General features: G+C 32.6%; 1 protein-coding gene across 2 annotated transcripts in view; it reads left to right on the top strand.

Annotated features, from left to right (window-relative positions):
* The window catches only part of MGAT4C (MGAT4 family member C), a 287,399-nt gene that overhangs the window by 48,628 nt on the left and 221,153 nt on the right, over positions 1-17,618 (top strand). Inside the window, exon 2 of one of the 2 annotated variants that reach the window (XM_048934641.1) lies at positions 8,609-8,707. The exons of the other annotated variant lie outside the window; for it this stretch is intronic. The gene's annotated coding sequence lies outside the window, so the exon portion shown is untranslated. The remainder of the gene's footprint in view (positions 1-8,608; positions 8,708-17,618) is intronic. 2 annotated transcript variants of the gene reach the window in all.

Below are 17,618 nucleotides of genomic sequence, written 5' to 3'. Positions count from 1 at the left end.
GTTCTGAATTCTAAAATGCAGAAAACTGGGAGCGTGTTTAAAGCTCAAAAGAATAGTTTAATTAAAACTGTGTTCTCAGTTATAGTTCTTATCAGAGGTTGCTTTTTTTAATTTTCTGGTCTGATGATTAAGGAGCAGATGGGCAAAAATTTGTGGCACTGGCTTCAAAATATTTTGTTTTTTTAATATATTTTAGATGCTTGTGTGTTTTGTTTTCTTTTAATGTCTTGAAAATCTGTCTTTATAATTCCTGTTGACTCTGTGAACAAGGGCAGTGTTTGCTTTTTGCAAGTTGTTCAGTACTTCTATGAGCATCGAGAGCCAAAAAACGTATTCAGCTTCTTTCATAAGCTTATTACTATCATGGAAGAGTGATAAAGCAAATTTTACAAGAAAGGTTGATCTTTTTAATAGTTACTTATTTCTTTCAGAGTAACATAGTGACAGTGACAATTTGAAAACCAATGTGATTTTGATATTCTTCAAGTTTTATATTCTATACTCAGTGAAGGTTTACAGAGGTTGTAGGAATAGAAATCAAAGCATTTCCAGTAGCCTCTTCATTAAATACTTCTTGATCTGATTGTTTCCTGCTATTATACTACAAATTAGTTTAGGAGATATGAAGAAGACAGATTAAAATTAAGTGTTTGATTTTGTTTGCTTGTTTTTCCCCTGCTTTTCAGGAAATAGTCCAATTTTCCTCACTCTCATATGTCACTATATTGGCTGTAGTATTGAATGTAGATGCGTTCAAGAATCTGTCAATCTATGGGGTGATTGAGCACCGGTCTATTTCCAAATCACTCATAAACACATCTACAGTGCAGATATTGCATCTCAATTTTTATTTTATTTTTTTTTTTTTACTTCACCACAGACCATAGAGTGTAAGAAAATAGATGTACAAATTCATCCTCACAGGAACATAAATGTGTTTTTTCTAGACCATTCCTGTAGCTGTAGATTGCAGTTTAAGTAGCTTCACACAATGAGAACAATATTAAAGAGATTTAAGTCAAGTTAAGAGGTTTAAGGCCATTTTTATGTCATTCCTGAAATGAATTTTACATTTTATTTTAAGGGCATAGGAGATCTGTGGTACAACTTTTGTCTGTACACAGGTTTTTTATGCATCCTCCATTTTGTAAATGCATAGTCTGTGTTTAAGTCTTTGAAGAACTGCTAGATCCTCCTGGTACTGGTTGCTTACGCCATTTACTCTGGCGAGTGGGTTGCAAAAATAGAGTAGGAAAGAGTATCACAGAATCACAGAATGACCCAGGTTAGAAGGGACCTCAAGGATCATGAATGTCCAATCCCCCTGCCACATGCAGGGCCACCAACCTCCACATTTAATACTAGACCAGGCTGCCCAGGACCCCATCCAATCTGGCCCTAAACACCTCTAGGGACAGAGCATCCAGAACCTCACTGGGCAGCCTGTTCCAGCACCTCACCACTATCATAGTAAAGAGAGTAGTTTTAAACACAGCAGCATCAGAAGCAGTCTAAATCATATTTTCAGTGTCTGGTCCCTGATGACAGGTCATTCTTATAGTTGGCATAGAGTGTACTCATAAATACTCTGCAAGTATATCTCTCCAGCCTCCTCTCCAAACAGTTCACTAGAGAAATGATCTACAAGATAGTGAGCTGAAACTATACCTCTTTCTTATGTTGTTGTGAACTGCAGCTTTGGATTTCTAGCCTCTTATAAAGAGATGGAAAAGAAGTTCATTATGTTTTGAAAGACTTTCAGAGAGCCATTTCTGAATGCCAGTTGAATAGATGAAGAAATGAATTTATGCCACTGAAAAAAGCTTTTTCTTTCCCTCCCTTCTCTTCCTCCCTCGCTTCTCTTCCTCCCTCCCTTCTCTTCCTTTCTTTTCCTTTAACATTGTCTGTATTATCTGTGATTTTTATGAAAAATAAAAAATAAAATACTTTCAGAAAATAATATTTCACATTATGAAATATGATTTTTCTATTTCTTAAGTAATACACATGATCTAATAACTGAAATTAGCTCTGAGAACTGTAATAAATACAATGATTCAGGAATATCATTACAGCTTTGAAATTGTGCTGTTTATCTCTGTCCTAAGACAGATTTCTAGAATTAATGATACATGTGTTTCTCTGTGTGAAGTTTTTTTTTGTTTGTTTGTTTTGTTTTGCTTTGTTTTTAATGGTTAATTTCAATAGACTTGAAAAACTTCAAGTAATTGTTTGTTGGTATCTCTGAAGTTCAAGTTACTCAAAAGATTTTCCTTTTTCATTGTAACACAGACAGATGATGAAAATAGTCGCTGGTGAAAACAGCAGAAAGTAATGTTTAACTGAATATTTTTACCTGTAAATTAGGTAATCCTTGAGTTATTTTAAAATAATTGTATTATTAACATACCTTACATCTACACGGTGTTTCAAACAGCACATGTAATCTGTCACATTGGGAGAGAAGTGGAAATATGATGTTGAATTCAACAGGATCTCATTCACAAGCTTCTTAGTCACTCAGTACATTGGAATATAAGATTTACTGTCTCTCACAGGAACAAATGGCAGTTTACTAGGACATACAGACACACAGAAAATTATGAACTTTGTTGCTTTGGAAATAATATGTGTAAGGAATGAAGGATGTCATTAAATACTTACTGACACTTTTAAGGAGACTAAAGGAAGAATGAAAAATTGTTTCCAAACTTAAAGGTTTTATTTTTACACCATGAAAACATGTTGCTGAGGATGTGCTCATAAAATATTATTGAAGAGATGTCAGAACACTAATGAGCAGGAGGAACATTTTGTACCATCAAGCTCAGTCTTTTGCTGTTTCAGGTAACCACTCACAATTTTCCAAGCTATATTAAATTTTATTTCATTTTTTCCTTAGAAAAACATTACATTGATAATATTCTGCTTAAATGGCAACCTATATTTCTCAATAAATTTTTTTTAAATTTCAAAACTTTAAATACAATTGAATAAACCTTATTTTCTAGATGACCATGTTTTATTCTCTGTTTTAATTTTAATCTTATGTGAGATCTCAATACAATTAAATTATGTAATATAACTAATCAAGAGTGAAGAATCTAGAGAAATGTTTCCCTTTTGCTGCCAGGCAATTAGCTTTATGTGAGATATGATAGCATTTCTGTTGCAACATAATCTATTAACAATGGGATGACCTTTTCCCTTTTCCTCTCTTTATACACCTGCCATTCAGCAGTGCATCTCTAATGAGCATCTTAAGCTCCTGAGAGCCTCTATTAAAAAAAACATTGTAATTTCACATGAACATACTAATGGCTGAAGTAGAACTTTTGATATATGAACATCTTTCATCAATCTTTCTCTCTGGGACCCATTAGGAAAGCTTTTACATTGTATATCATTTAGAGAGCATAATATGTAAAAATGCAGAAATAAAGAGAACACTGAGCCTTAAGCTGAATTATAGAACCTTTCCTTTGCACATAAAGGTATTACAATATAAAGACACCACAAGCAAATAAATAGTGTAGCTCTATGTAGTGCTCAGAATGGATTAAGTGTTCATAAAATGTGAACTGACAAAAGCAGCTGACTACATCAGCCTTCAAAGAGTTCAATAGAGAACTGGCATTCTCTAAACACTTTCATCTCTACCACAAAAGGAAGAAAGTCCATTTATTCTTGGGGTGCAAAGATCTTTCAGGTTTGCAAAAGTACCACAGCTACAGCATCTTCCTTCTGAGGAATTCAGAGACTTTGAAGTAAACTTAGTCTTGTGAACCACAGTTCCATACATTTCAAATAACCTATACAAAAACCTGACAGGATGGCATTTTGAATCACAAGTATTTATTTTCAAGATTAATTGGGCTACAGTGTGATATAAATAGTTGTAATCAATTTGAAAACAAGGATTTTTGCCACTTTTTCATCTTTGTATCCAGTCTGAAATTATCCTCTCAAGAATAGAAAGGAGAATTATATTCAGGAGTTCAAAATGTAATGGAAGCTGAATAGCCAAATGTAAAGAGTTATCATAGTGAAAAGATATGGATCAATTATAAACACAGTTTTAAATATTTTCTCTGAGAAATTTTCATGAGATAAAGAAGAAAAACTCAACCTGTTACTGAGTTGGGATGGCAGGTGTTAAAAATTAAATTGGAAGGGACCATTTTACAGGGGACAAATGAATAAAGTGCTTGTGATGTAGGTCTTTCCTTAGATGATTTACATTAATGATTGTATAATGGACTTATTATCTCAAGCTTTATATTGTGGAAATTAAATTAAGCATTTATACTAACAGGAAATCGAATAACAGGACAGACTAAAAAGTGAAGTGCCAAAAGTAAAATATGGGACTCTGCATTGCTAGTCAGGTACTTTGTTTACAAAACAAATATAATTTGAAATTGTGGGATCCTGATATTTTCAGTCTCCTGTTTCAAAAACTAATGTCCATGAATTATCCTCAAAGATCATTATTTTTTCCATATATGCAAGGTTATTTATGTGTAAGTACACAAAAAGTTTATGTTGTTAATTTTTGTGATAAATATAAAAAATTATGACAACTTTTTTTGTTCCTTTTTTGTTTATTTTTGTTGTTGTTGTTGTTTTGTATTTTATAAAGAGGGTTGTCTATTTTTGTAGTTGAGAAATATTTTTATTGGACATTTGTTTTCACTCCTAAATGCAAGTATGGCAGCATAAAACAATTACATGGCTTACTTGATATAAATCGTAACATACATCACCAAAGTACTCCATACTGGATAGCACAGCAGATTGGAGGAAGGCTTTGTATTTTTTTATTTGTTTTAATAAACAAATAAAATATTTTTTAATAGTTTGATTAGTTTTACAGTGTAGTCATTCTTTATTCCTTCTGTGTTGTTATTTCTCAAACAACAAAAAAACCTCTGATAGCTGAAGTTCAAAATAAATTGATTAAGTTGCAGCAGTGTGATACAGCTTATCTTGAAGATTATTTGACTAGGCTCAGTTTTCATTAACATTCTGTGTAGTTGAATTTACAAGATTATTTTGACACACATCTTCATGAGCCGTCTGATGCCTTGGTGTCTGTTCCAGAACTTCTAAGGTCTTGCTTGGAAGAAGACTTGTGGGGAAACTTTAGTTCTGGAAACATTTGGTACTAAGGTTGTAGGCAAGTTACTCCTGAATCTCCCATTTTGTGACTGTTCCCTTGCGGACATTACACCATGGAACTCGATGTTCATAATTTGACCAAATTGGCCATGTTAAAGAGCTTTGAAGTCTATCTTGTGGAATCGTAGATTGGCCAAGGATGGCAGGAATCTCTGGATATTATCTAGTCCAAAACCCTGCTAGAAGTGCTGTCAGCTGAAGCAAGTTTATCAGGGCCACATCCAATCTGGTTTTAAATATCTCTAAGGATGGAGGCATTGCAGTCTCTTTGGGCAACCCTGACTACATTCAAACTGAAGTTTCTTCTTAAATGGAATTTCTTATATTTCAATTTCTATGAATTCCTGTTCTACCACTGGGAAAACTTCGAGAAGCATCTCTCTCTTTACACTCTGTCATGAAGTTTTTATACTTTAAAACTTGGTATGTCTACTTCTGCATCTTGGTCTGACATCAAGCTTTGCAGCCAGATGAATGGAAAACCTTTCAGCAGTTCCTGCTGCGAAGTTATAATTGAAACCTAGAAGACCTGTCATTTCTGGATAATCTAAATGAATAACTGAAAAAATCCTAGGATACTTCTAATACAAGAATTTTGTGAAGAAAAATGTGCTTAACTGAAGTTTGACCAAACTGAAGTCACTTAAAGGAAATTCCCAGAATTACTGATGCATAACTGACCTGAACAGATTCAATTACATTACAGTGCCTTCCTCCTTCCCCCTGCCCCAACCACCTACACCTTAAGCATATTTTTTACTGTAATTTTATTAGTTTAGTTTGATTACATTATTAAAACACAGATGAAAACTCTATTATAAAATCTGAGTTGCCCTTTCCAGTAGCAGAAAATGCTAGTAGCTACTCAATTATTATATGTAAAACATTTACCTATGATAATGTTTCAATATGTTCTATGCTTGTCTGTCCACAGCTCCCAACTTAAAGTGTTCAGTGTAGGATATCCGAGATTACTTTAACAACTAGAGAGTTAGAAACATATCTTTTTCATCCTTTTGACCTTAGTGTCAGCTCATTACTACTTTCATTCTTTTTCAGATTTGTTCTCCCAAAGAACTTCTTTTACAGTGACCTTTTAAAATGATTTTTTATCTCCTGTGTTTCATTAGAAAATGAAGGAGAGTCCACCTCCCATATTGAAGGTTTCTGCGTCTTCTTACGACTTAGGTTCTTGGTAGCTAACAAGAACCTGCTAGCTTAAACTTCTCTGCCAGATTTGTTTCAAACCAGAAGTATAATTGTTTTCCCCTAACCCTTAGAAGATGAGTATGTACGTATTATATTCAATCAGGAACAGCGTAGGGTTTTTTTTGTTTGGTTGGTTGGTTTTGGGTTGTTTTTTTTTTTTTGTTGTTTGTTTGGGTTTTTTTCAGATCTGATGTGAAAAATTTTTAAGGAAGGGTTTTGTTTATTTCCTTGTTTTTCATAATTCTCATCTGTGGGACTGAAGGAATCAAACCAAATGTAGGCACTTATATTTTTCCTAAGTTTTGACTGATACGCTGCTACTTCCAGTACAGAAATTAAAACAAAATAGAAGAGTAATAAAAGTATAGTTTAAGAACAAAATGCCAGATATGCTGGGTATAAATTTGGCTTGTGTATTTAGGTAAGTATATGTACTTCACTAAGGCATATTTCATTCACTTCAAAACCTCTTAAAGGTTAGTTTTTAAGGTATAATTGCATTCTGAGGTATAAGAAAATTATGAGATTTGGAAAATTTGGAGAGTTTTAATTATAACAGTTTTTCTAAACATTAAATAGGTTTGACTTTTGTATGATATTTCTAGTGATTCAAAAATTAGTTATAAATCTTTTCAAAAGAAAACAAGATATGAAGCCTTTGTCATATTTTGATTTAGAAAATGATCGTTTCTTTTGATACCGGCATTTGACACAATAATTTAATTTTAAGTATAATTTATTATCCTGAAAATACATGTACCATAAATATTGTCCTTTCTTTGGATACTGCAGGAATTGCTTTACAGTGAGAGCTCATCTTGTGTAGTTTTGTTTAACTTATTTGGATATATGTGGAAACATGAAGACATGATAATTTTTATTCTTAAAAGATTAAATCTAACTTATCAGAGGTTACAAGGATTTTGAATAAGAGGCAGTTTAGTTTTAAATACTAGTTACACACTAAGTTGCAAGAATTAGTTTGGGTATGAGGGATGCCACATATTGGGACTATATGACAGTATATATAATGGTATACGCATATGATGTATTTAGCTTCAGACACCCTTTTTTTTGGTGGAAAGTCAACTACTATAGATAAGGAGCAATTAAGTTCAGCTTACTTTCTGTGATTCCTTAAATTTCTGAGTCCTTCTTTGTTACAGAGCAGTATGTTTCAAAGGAGGTGATTCTCACACAGTACTTGTTTCTTAAAACCTCACTTGACATACTGCATCCAGTTTTGGGGCCTGCAGCATAAGACATGAATCTTTTAGAGCAGGTCTAGAGGAGGGCCACTGAAATGATCAGAACATGGGAGCACCTCTCCTATGAAGAAAGATTGAGGGAAATGGGATTGTCTAGCCTGGAGAAGAGAAGGCTTCACAGATAGCAGCCTACCAGTACTTAAAGATGGCTGAAGGAAAGACAGAGAGTGACAGAACAAGATTTAAACTAAAGGAAGAAAAATCAATTAGATGTTATGAAGAAATTTCTCTACTGGTGGTGAGGCACTGCAACAGTTTGTCCACAGAAGTTATGCATACCCTGTCCTTGGAGGTGTTCAAGGCCAAGTCGGAAGTGGGCTCTAGGTAGTCTGTTCTAGTGGGAAACTTCCTTGCACATCACAAAGGTGTTGAAACAGGATGACATTTAAGGTCTCTTTCAACCCTGACTGTTCCATGTTTCTGTGATTTGTGATTCCATACACTGAATAGTATTGGCACCACTACCAATATGTGTGGTACATTGTATGCAAATATTTGTGGTCTAGACAACAAAAACTCTTCATCATATAAACAAGAGTAAAAAGTAATAGGCAGCCATGGTTCTGCTATATTTTACTTCACAAAAAGGATATTTCAAATTTTCTCTTGCAGTTTTACAGATTTAATCATTATGCACTTGGAAATGCAGATGCTCCACAGAAACAGTGAGTGATATGTATACAAATTCTTCAAGGACAGTCACTACGTTTTAGAAATGCAAATTCTGCAGTGCTGCTTCCAGAATATCTGTTTAGTCTCAAAATTTTACTCCACAAATATTCATTCACAATGAGTATATCAGCCTGAGTTAGTATTAAGAAACACTATGTTAACCTGATGTAGCTTACCTATCTTGTACGTGATAAAATTATATTTTGAACCACTGCATAAAAAGAGATAGAAAATAAAGTATTTTGAAAGATTTACATGGATATCAATTTTCTCTGCAGACAACTTCTATAGAAGCAGCTGTAGCTTGAACTTCATTGTATGACCTTGATACAGTACTCCAGCTCTTCAGCGAGCGTTAGATTTGAAAAGGTTAAAAGGTAGGTGAAAGTTTAAACACTGAAGTAAATCAGCTTTTGAAAATGGAAACCACTTTATTTAGCAAGTTTTTTTTAATTATTATTTTTGCATTTAAGCATCTGAAACCTGCAATGGAAGGGGATGGCTTTGTAATCTGTTTTAAAGCTAATTACTTTGTTAGTAGTAATTTCTAAGCTGTGAGTTTAAAAAATTTAAAACGATATAAAATAAATCAGTATTTCAGATTATTTTTCTCTGTATGTTTTAATAATTCAAAGACTAGAATTCAAGTTTTCTGAGTATGAGTGTCCTGTATAACTCACAGAAAACTACTTCAAAAGGTGAGTGCAGTTCTCTTGAGATATATCCATCTCTCTAAGCAGAAACAAAAAATTGCATAGGCTTAAATAAACAAGCCTATGCAAAAATAAGCCAAATAAACAAGTGAAATGTAAAGAGACATAAGTTATGTTTATAAGGCTAGAAAGCTATTAAATCAGGGCTTGGTAATTTAGATGATGCTACATATCTTTTCAAAATTGAGCCTCAGTAAAACCAGTAGTGATTCCACGATTTCTCAAACAGTAATTTTACATTAGATTAATTGGAGAATTAATGTCAACATAATATATCCTTTACACTATGCATATTAGGTAAAATGCTCACTTAAAACAAGTTAAAAATCAAGAGGAGTTAAAAGAATGCCACATAAATCAGCATTTCCTTAATCACTGGGGAATTCATTTTTCATCCTTTACATATTTGCAGGTCAGTTATTTCCTGAAGGAGAAAGAAAATTCATGAATAATTTAAAAATCATTTCTGTTTCTGGTGAGAGCCATAAGCAGCGTTCAGGGATAGTTATATAAGACATATTCTGAGAAGTATTATTTATTTTAAGAAGACTTTTCTGTATTGTGTGCCTGTTCTTGTATGTTTAGAAATGCTTAGAAAATATTCCTTGTGGTTATATAGAATTCCCCAGTCCTCCTGATAGAAACTATTACCTTCATTAAGTTAAAAATGTTGAGTGACTCATAAAATATGGAATGTTTTAAGAACACAGTTTCTAAACTGTGTCAGCTGTTATCTGTGAAGGATTTTATCATGTTGTTTTCATGCAAATGCACTTTCCTGAAATGCTGTAACAACTCTATGCACACTTTCCATCTGCTATTTTTCCTTAGATTGACTTTGCTATGGTATTAATAATGAAAGCTTGCTTGAATATCTTTTTTTTTTACTGGCACATGGTGATTTCAGAGATCTAGTTTACTCTCATTACCTTCCAGTTAACTTCTAGTATTTCTCTCATTCCATATTTGACTAAATCTCTCTTGACAATCATTTTACTTACTGACACAAAAATCCAATTTCAAATCATAACGCTGGTAAAATAAATTGTTGAAAACTATTTTTCTTTTGTCTTTCTCTTGCATGACATAAAGCTACAAAAATTATATTCATGCGTTGCCTTTTCTGAAATATGACTGAAATTCCATTACACTTATATAATAAGGTAATGTAAGAAACTTAGTCAATTTCATAATAAAGTATAAACCAGTGTAATAAATATCTATAGAGATAGGATGTACCTAATATGAGCAATAATGGTGAAAAAGTAGATCTTCTAAGAACCGTTATTTTAAAAAGAATTTTAAAATTTCTATAGGTAGCTTGATGCCTACTAATGTCAAAAGGAAAACGGGAACAGGCAGAGTTTTGAATAATGAAAGACAAAACCTAGATGATTTAATGTAGCATGAATTATTATACAAGTGCCGTATTACTCAGTCTACTGTAGCTATCAATATTGTATGTATATGCATATATACAAATACATACAGTTTTTATATATACATATATATATATATATATGTATATATATATATATATACATGTGTATATATATATATATACATACATATATATATATGTGTGTGTGTGTGTGTGTATATATATATATATATATACATGTATATATATATATATATATATATATATATATACATGTATATATATATATATATATATCTGTCAGAGTGTAGTACACTTTATGGAAACTGATCTTGGAACATTAGGGAATGTGACCTAAAGATCTTTTTTCTATATATCATAAGGTCAGTAAAAATTGTCATGACAAAGCTTAGAATACTAAAAAAACCCACACTGATTGTGCATCAATGTTAATGTCAATAAATAGATAGTGGAGAAAGGTGAAGAAAGAAAGGTGTGACAACTTTTAACAACTGTTAAGAAATTAGAACAATAGACTTAATTTATAATGCTGTGGGGTTTTCAGTGTAGTTATTGTTGGAGAGTATTTTGGTCATTTTTTTAGGATTTGACATCTAGATTGTTGTCAATTAACAATTGAACTATATCATTACAACTTTTTGAAGTACATCAGTTTAGACATACCTCGCCAAAACTAAGCCTTCATTGCACTGCTGCGTTGCGGATAAACACAAAAAGTCAATAATTGAAAAATTATTAATGATGCTTAAAAGATTAAAAAGTAAGGACTGATTAGGAAACAAGCATTTATTTAGTGTTAATAGTAATAGACACTATCATGAGTTTTATCACTTCTATGATTTAGGGCACGTGGGATGAAAACAGATATGACGTTTATTATTTGTTTTTTTGATTATTGTTTTACTGGGATTATAGAGATGTTTCTATTATTTACTCCTTTTGCATAAACCTTGTTGACAAATAATAGCAGCTCATTCTTTAGACATAATTTGCAAATACGTTATTACTATTTTTACTTGAATTTTTTTTCATCAATAGCTGGCTTAAATAAGTCATTGTTGGCAATCTGATGATGTGTAGTTCTTTCTAGGCTGTTCATTTTCTCTTACACTTCACTTAGCATTAGTCTGAATAAACAAACAAGTAAATATAAAGTTAATTATAACTCAACAGATAAAACAATAAAAACAATAAAACAAAAAAGAATGACTGTGGGAACAGTAACAGCTTTCTGATTGTTTGTCTGAAATGTGAGAAGTACTTTTACAGGTGATGTAATAGGGAACGTGAGCTGGGTTTAGATCGTCGTGAGACAGGTTAGTTTTACCCTACTGATGATGTGTTGTTGCTTTGAGATTAAAAATTCACTTGTAGTGCATGAGAAAAGGAATTCCAATTCATGGCCTCCTAGAAGAAATGTAACAATACAATTCTTTCTGCTCTGTACCTTCAAATCATGCATATTTCCTAGTCTCTAACTATACATTATCTATTTTACCTACTTTTTACTTTTTACTTACCTACTTTTAAGGTACCACATTGCTTTTCAAATAAAATAACATTATATTATTTATCTGATGTAACTATACACTCAACACTTTTTGTTGAGGTCAGAATTATCATAATCATCATCATCATTAACAACAACAAAGTGGATTTGACATATAAAATGACACTCTGCTATTTTGATAAGTTTATATATACCTGTTAATAAAATCACCAACACCTATATCCGTGTAATATTACATACTCCAGAGAAGAAGAAAAACAAAGTAAAAATGTGTAACGTTACAATTGATTGGCTATAAATTCTCTGATGCATTTCAGGAAGTGAAAATACTGTTTCTCAATGTGTTTCAGGAATAAATCCTTCATACCTGGTTAAAATGCAGATAAGCATTGTAAATTCTTGTAATTTAAAAAGTTGATCTGATGCAATATCTTCCCTTCTGCTTCAATTATAGAGCTTGGAGGAAATTTACTACAACTATCAAGTGCAACTTGGGTATAGATGCAATCCCCCAAGCTGAAAGTCCCTATGTAAACAAAATTCCATTTTCTTCTAAGACAAAAAAAAAAGAAATCCTACAATATTATAATGAAATTATTGTTCATTATGATAAATTATGGAATTGGTAGTACAAAGCTGTCTCAGAATAAATGGAAAATCTGAATGACTCTTGGGATAGGATAAAACCTCATATCTCAAATCTTAAAATTCTGATAATTCTTATATTTCTTATAATGATTATTTGGTGATTTTTATATCTTGAGTGGTTTGCTTAATGCATAATGAGAGTTGTAACAAACCAGAAGTTAGTGTAAGTGGCTGAAAGGCATTTATTTCTGTGCTCTGGAGTTCATCTCCATATTTGATAGTTTAGGAAAGAGAATGTTTTCTCTTTGCACATTATTATTTGCTTGTAAGGACCTAAGATTAGCTTTGTAGGGACTTCATCACATCAGAATAGTTGCTAAATGTGAACGGTGGCATATCTGTACATAAAAACTAGCAGGGATGCGCAAATTTCATAATGATCAATAGCCAAACGATAGATTACCTTTCTTAAAAGTATGTGAGAAACAGAAATATTGTGCAAAGGATAATTCCCCATTTCAGAAAAGATTAATAAACAGAGCAACAGCTACCTTTACTACAATTAAATTTTTATTTGACAAGAACAAATAAATCATAATTTTAGTAAAATACTGCAAACAATTTCTATGTAACAGTCGTCTTTGAAAGCTGGCATGGGATGCAAGGATCAGCAAAGCAGTTTGACATTGAAAAATTAAGCTCAGTTATTTAGTGGCAGGAAATTGAAAGCAACAAAGAGAGAAAATTATATGTAACACTCAGCTTACAAAGAACTGTATTAGTTTGTGAAATGATTGCCTGCCAGTGGTAGCCTTCTTTACAATGTTTTTTAGTGAAAATATCATTGAATATTCCATTCACTCTCCTCTCAGTAGATGTTTTGATAACCCAAATGTCACTGTATTTTAAAATGATTTCCCAAAAGATATATATATTTTTAAGTACATCTAGAGGAGTCCAAATCTTCAGGATTCAGCTTTTTTCTTTGATCCCTGGAGTTACTTGTCATGCTTGTGTCCTGAAGAACTCTTCATGATAGAGCAGTACAATACTGAACACTAGAATGTCACATCTTGTGCTGATGCATTGAAAAGATAATTAACACAAAGGACCTGAAAGTAAATGTAGACAGTAACAGAAACATTCTTAATCACAAAAGGAATAAATGAATATGTATTTTTTAAATAGAAGAAGTGCTTAACCTAGTGTATATGTGTACAGTTTATAGAAACTTTCACTGTAGATTATAAGTAAATACTAATGACTGCAGCAGGGGAAAACATCAGTTTATAAATCCATATAGAAGAGAAAACCAACATCTCCACTTAAATATATAGCAATAGTGATAGTCATAAGTGTCAACTTTACATGAAGATATATTTTTAAAAAATCTGCATAAGACTAGAAAAAGAGTGAAATGATACCAGTGCTTTTGCTACTGTAGCTGCTATTCCTCCTCTACTATGAATAGATCAGTACTTAATCAGTACTTAAGCGCTTATCTTAGTGTTTAAACTCCATCTCTTGGGGAATTTTTTTTTTTTCAAACTTTAAAGTATAGTTCATTGCATAGTGACATAGTGACAGTTTTTTGTTTTTTTTTTCCTGTAATGGAAAAGCTGTAGGGGTGGCCTTTGTGAATCCAGCAGCTGCCCTAAGTCAGAAAAGACAGCTCCAGCTGCTCCAAAAGGGACCCACTGCTGCCAAAACTGAACTAATAAGCAATGCTGCTCTGAGAGAGCAGATTTAAGAAAGGAAATAAATGCTGCTCAACAACATCCAGGAGAGAAAAATGAGAAAATGTGAGAGACACAAACTGGCAGATTCCAAGGTCAATGCAGTAGGAGGGCAGGTGTTCCAGGTGCTGAGCAGAATTTCCTTGCAGCTCAGGGGAGGCCCATGGAGGAGAAGGCTGCCTCCTGCAGCCCATGGGGTAACACATGGAGCAGATATAGAAAAGAATGATGCTGGTATCAGGCATGCTGAAGCACTCTTGTTTTCAAATGGCATTATCATATATTCAAGACCTGCATAAGTGAAGTCTGATTCTTAAGCTTTTAGAATGCACAGCAAATAGTTTGTACATCTTCAGTTGTGCAAAACCAGAGACTTCTGATTATTAGATTTCTATCAACTCAAACAGATTTAGAAAATACATTTTTTACACTCCACTAGCTTACAATTTAGAGCACTCTTGTTTTCTTATTTTGTTTCCACATGAAAGGAGGACATTCTTTAAGGTTTTGGATGCAACCAGTTTTAATATAGAACACAATTTAATATTTTAACACAATAAAATTTTAAATGAAATAATCATTTAAAAAAGAGAAAAATCTTTAAAGTCGTCCAAGTTTAGAAGCCAGCAAAAGTAAGATGTTAGTACTATACAATGGAAAAGGGCAAAAGAAGGTTTACTTGAGATTCTTATATCTTCATAAATAAGGTCGAATTTAATTCAGTGTATGAGTGTTCAAATAAGTTTTACAATTAAAATCAATTTAGAATAAAGAAAAGTTAAGAGTTAAAAGCTTCTGTAGTCAAGGTACTACATTATGGATGTCTATAAATTACTACTACTGCTTAGTAGAAACTTGCACACATGCTGGGAACAGATATTTTCAACAAACGTCCTACTTTATTTTTTATGAATGTAATGAAAGGAAGATGTAAGAATGTTTACAGTTCAGGTTGTTAATTAGTATTTGTTCTTCTACATGAACTAACATCATACAAGGATTTAGAGCTCAGAATAATCTTCCAAGGTATGTAAGAAAACCTTTAATAACTGTTTCTCTGTGTTTAATGTTCCATGTTTAAAGTAAATTCAGCATAGTGTTTGTGAAATGAGCTCAAAGCTTAGTAATACATTTTTTTTATATTATCTATCAATTCATTAAAAATGGAAAAGTGTGGGTTACTCCTTAGCAATATTACATAATAGATAACTCCACTATGTATCCATGCTTAGTGATTATTTATTCCCTAGTTTTTACATTATCTGACTAATCTGAAAGTCATGCTTATATCTAAATTTTGAGTTTTTACAAAGTAATTCTTGAAGTGAACTAACATCCACAAGTGTGAAGTACTGTTTAATTAGCAAACAGCTTGTTTGCAATGTGTGCATTTTCTTTAGAATAAAAATGATTTGTAATTATTCAAATTATTTGAAAGAAAAATAAAAGGGGTTCAGTCTAAGAACCATTACATTCCCAAATTCTCATTCCTTTGCACAGTTCAATTAAGCATTTTACTCACTTCATAAATTCATCATATTTTCTTCTCCAACATACACACAGAACTTTTTATATTTAAAAAAATACATTGCTTTTAATAAAGTATACTATACTGAGAGCTCTGTAATTGCTGCTTCATGATAATTCCTAACCTTATGAGGAACAGTATAGGCTACAGTTCATAGTAGAACATATATTTAAACATGAATATTTAATAACTTTTGATATTATTAATATTAAATATTATACTTTAATTATAATAGTATAATATTTTAATATTATTTCAAACAAATCTTCTTGGGACAAATCTACTTGGGACAGAACATGTTAAATTTAATATTAACTAAGTTATCTGGTCTAGGGTTAATAGGCTCCGCAAAGACAATCAAAATGCATATATTTCTAAAAAAGTAGTCATCTCACACAACATGTCTGTTTTCAGTTAATGTCACTTTCTCCTTTCTCCTTCTTTTCAGGGAAGAAAATATGTTTTACTTTCTTTGGAATGTATTTATATGTTATTTATATCCATTGTCTCCCTAATTCCAGAATGGCTGAAAGCTGACCATGTTCTTTAGCCATAATTTTGTCCTCCACTCCCTCTAGCAGTCCATCAGATCAGATCACTTTTCCATTTTGTTGTTTAGTTCACCAGAACAACGCAGTCATTTGCTCACTCCACCCCTCACTGAGGGAGAGACTCAGAAGCGAAACAGAACTTGTGGGTTGATATAAAAAACTATTTACTAAGACAGAAAAGGAAAATAGAAACATACAAACAAGCAATTATAACAATATGTGCGTGTACGTGTATCTATCTATCTATCTATATATATTTCTCCACAATGCAACTCCTCACTACCTGTCAAAGAATGCACAGCTAACAGTGCAAAACCTCACCATCCCTTAACCAAAGCCCAGTCAAGTCCTGAGCAGATGCCTTCCCTGCTCCCCACAGCCTTATAGCCTTCTTCATGACGTCAGGTATTACCGAATGATATCTTTCATCATCCTGGCCAGTTGTCCTTGTTCTGCCTTCCCAGTGTGCTTCCACAGTGCTGCTGCACTGTGATGTCAGTGGACCTCCCCTACCAAAAGACACGGCCACCCCAGGCATGCACCCATGACTCAGCAATAACAAAACATCAGCGTTCTATTCACTCTCTTGACTGAAACCATGATACATTTATATTCCACATACTGTTCACCAGTAAAATTTATACAACTACTGTGCTCTGGTGTCCCTGTTACCTACACAGTTGTAGTACTGAGAACGTCGTTGCCAGTGAAGCAAAAGGAATAATTATAAATTATGGACAATGTGAAAGTGCACCAGAAAATTAATCTTTTCTGGCTTCCTCTGTCAAATACAGCTCTCAAAAATGTACTTGAGCAAGATACCAATCAACTTCTGAATTCTTTTGATGGTGAAATATGTGTTTTTGCCTTCATACTGGTTTAGCAGAAAAATATGTTACTGAGCTGTGTCCTATGAGTCCTGGCTGCTGCCTGGACATAATTATTTCGAAGTAGAGGTTCTTTATTAGTACAACAACATAATGCATATTTTGTTTTAACACCTGCTCAGAATATAGGTGTCCCAGGAACAACATTAATATTCTTAAAAGAAAAAATAAATTATTTTCATGTCTATTATGTTATTTAGTTTCCTTTTCACACCAGTGCCTACAAAATTAAAACATATTCTTTAATCATACATATACAACACATTCTAATGTGTATACACAGACCAACGAACAGGTGGTTTAAAAACAAAAAGTCTCTGAAAAATAAGTTACTGTTGAGTAATGTGTAGGGTATCTGTAACATCAACTCTGC

The sequence above is a fragment of the Lagopus muta genome, chromosome 1 (genome assembly GCF_023343835.1).
Source record: "Lagopus muta isolate bLagMut1 chromosome 1, bLagMut1 primary, whole genome shotgun sequence".
NCBI lineage: Eukaryota > Metazoa > Chordata > Aves > Galliformes > Phasianidae > Lagopus > Lagopus muta.
This window is presented reverse-complemented; position numbering and strand designations above follow the sequence as displayed.